At 42.8% G+C, this 2,977-nt stretch overlaps 1 non-coding gene across 1 annotated transcript; it reads right to left on the reverse strand.

Annotated features, from left to right (window-relative positions):
* Positions 1 to 1,021: 1,021 nt before the first annotated feature.
* LOC141681439 (small nucleolar RNA R71) lies at positions 1,022 to 1,128 on the reverse strand. The gene has a single exon (XR_012558874.1). It is a non-coding gene; the product is annotated as a small nucleolar RNA R71 (small nucleolar RNA).
* Positions 1,129 to 2,977: the final 1,849 nt, after the last annotated feature.

Genomic DNA, 2,977 nt, shown 5'->3' on the forward strand with positions numbered 1-2,977 from the left:
AAAGTTGGCTTTTATCAGTTTCGTGTTATTCGATTAATATCATCACTATTGCATGTTAAGGGTAATAACAATAACTATTGAAGGAAGTAGTAATGAAGTTGTGATCTCATGAGTGTTTTAATATTGTTAATTCAAAGTGTTAATTAAGTGGTTAAATTTTGCAGTTAATTGTAGTTCATAATTAGTTAATATTATTCCAAGTCTTATTGTCTTAACATTGAGAAGTAAACATACAATGGTGAGTGAGTTTAAGTGAACATAATTAGTCTGAGTCTCTGTGGGAACGAACTTGAAAGTATTCTATATTACTTGCGAACGCGTATACTTGCGTGAATATTAGCGCGTATTTTCACCCTAACAAGTTTTTGGCGCCGCTGCGGGGACTCGGCGTATTTGTTTAGTTTATGTACTTACCATCATTGGTCGTTAGGACTCAGTGATTAAGACGTGTTACTTATTATTTCCGGTTGTGTTTCAGGTACTTTAGCGAGCGTTTATGCAAACTCGTTCTCGTACTCGCAAGAGGACTTTAGATACAGCTGAGGAGACATACGAAGTTCTTGGTATTCCGTAGAAGATAGATTTTGAAGATTTGGATTCAGGAAGTGAGCAGAAAGAACCAGTAATCATGGCTGATCGTATTGTTCCGGCCGATCCAGCTCTTATGGACTTTTCTCGGCCTAAAATTGATGACATTCAGTCAAGCATTCTTCATCCGGCTATTCAAGCTAACACCTTTGAAATCAAGCCGAGCACTATTCAGATGGTGCAAAATTCTGTTTCTTTTGGAGGAGCTGCGACTGAAGACCCCAACATGCACATAAGGAATTTAGTCGAAATCTGCAGTACTTTCAAATATAATGGCGTGACTGATGAGGCTATCAAGCTGAGGCTTTTCCCATTCTCACTGAGGGACAAAGCTAAGGACTGATTACATTCGGAACCAGCTGGGTCCATCACTACTTGGCAAGATCTTGCACAAAAGTTTCTGGTGAAGTTTTATCCAATGGCAAAGACTGCTGCTATGAGGAGTGCTCTTACTCAGTTCACGCAGCAACCTATAGAATCTATGTGCGAAGCTTGGGAACGCTACAAGGAAATGTTGAGAAAGTGTCCACATCATGGAATGCCCGATTGGATGGTGATCACTGGTTTCTATAATGGTTTGGGGGCTCAATCTCGGCCCATGCTCGATGCAGCAGCTAGAGGCGCCTTGTGGGCCAAAAGCTATACTGAGGCTTATAATCTTTTCGAGACTATGGCTGCAAATGAGCATCAAAACGCAACTCAGAGGATGATGCCTGGGAAGGTAGCAGGTATTCTGGAAGTCGATGCAGCCACCGCTATTGCAGCGCAGCTCCAAGCGCTGTCTATGAAGGTCGATTCTCTAGCTACCTACGGAGTCAATCAAACAGCTCTGGTCTATGAGCTTTGTGCAGGTTCTCATGCTACGGATCAGTGTTCTCTTGTCAACGAATCTGTTCAGTATGTGAACAATTATCAGCGATAACAGCAGCCCGTGCCAGCTACTTATCATCCTAACAACAGAAATCATCCAAATTTCAGCCGGGGTAATAATCAGAATGCTATTCAGCCACCATATCAGCAAGGTGTGAGTAAACAGTTCAATCCACCTGGATTCCAGCAACCACAGCAGTATGCTCAAAGGCAATCATATCCTCAACAGGGAAGTGCAGCTGCACCCACTAGTGCTGATTTTGAGGAACTTAAGCTGTTGTGCAAGAGTCAGGCGGTCTCTATCAAGACCTTGGAAAATCAAATCGGTCAAATAGCTAATGCAGTGCTCAATCGTCAACCTGGAACACTTCCCAGTGACACGGAAGTACCAGGAAGGAAGGAAGCTAAAGAGCAAGTCAAGGCTATTACCTTAAGGTCTGGGAAAGTTGCTGATGCTGAAAAGGCAAAAGAAGGCGAAGCTGAAGTTGGAGATGAAGAAGTTAAGCAAAAGGAGAAAGCGGCGGAACCAAGGAAGACTACTGTTGAACACACTATGCCTGAGGGTAATACAGGGGAGAAACAGCTCTATCCTCCACCACCTTTCCCTAAGAGATTGCAACAACTAAAGCTGGATAAGCAGTTCGGTAAGTTTCTGGAGGTGTTCAAGAAACTTCACATCAATATACCTTTCGCTGAGGCTCTGGAGCAAATGCCTAGTTATGCGAAGTTTATGAAGAGTATTCTTTCAAGGAAGGTGAAACTGGATGACCTTGAGACCGTTGCTCTAACGGAATAATGCAGCGCTGTGCTGCAACAAAAGTTACCTCCAAAGCTTAAAGATCCAGGTAGCTTCACCATTCCTTGCACCATTGGCAAGTTGTCGTTTGACAAGTGCCTTTGTGATTTGGGAGCAAGCATCAATCTGATGCCGTTGTCGATCTTTAAAAAATTGGATTTACCTGATCCAAAACCCAACTACATGTCTCTATAATTGGCTGATCGTTCTATTACTTACCCAAGGGGCATAGTGGAGGATGTGCTAGTCAAGGTGGATAAGCTCTTCTTTCCTACAGACTTTGTTATTCTGGATTTCGAGGAAGATAAGAAGATTCCCATAATCTTAGGAAGACCTTTCTTGGCTACTGGCCGTACCTTGATAGATGTGCAGAAAGGTGAACTTACTATGCGGGTGCAGGATCAGGATGTGACCTTCAATATATTCAAAGCAATGAAATTTCCTACAGAAGATGAGGAGTGCTTAAAAGTGGATGTGATTGATTCTGCGGTTACTTCAGAACTCGATCATATGCTAATGTCTGATGCATTAGAAAAGGCCTTAGTGGGGGATTTCGACAGTGATGATGAAGATGGCAACGAGCAATTACAATATCTTAATGCTTCTCCCTGGAGGCGAAAGCTGGACATGCCGTTTGAATCTCTTGGTACTTCTGACCTCAAGAATGCTGAAGGAAAGCTCAAACCATCAATTGAGGAATCACCTACCTTGGACCTTAAGCCA

This window comes from Apium graveolens, chromosome 8, assembly GCF_009905375.1.
Source record: "Apium graveolens cultivar Ventura chromosome 8, ASM990537v1, whole genome shotgun sequence".
In the NCBI taxonomy this organism is placed as follows: domain Eukaryota; kingdom Viridiplantae; phylum Streptophyta; class Magnoliopsida; order Apiales; family Apiaceae; genus Apium; species Apium graveolens.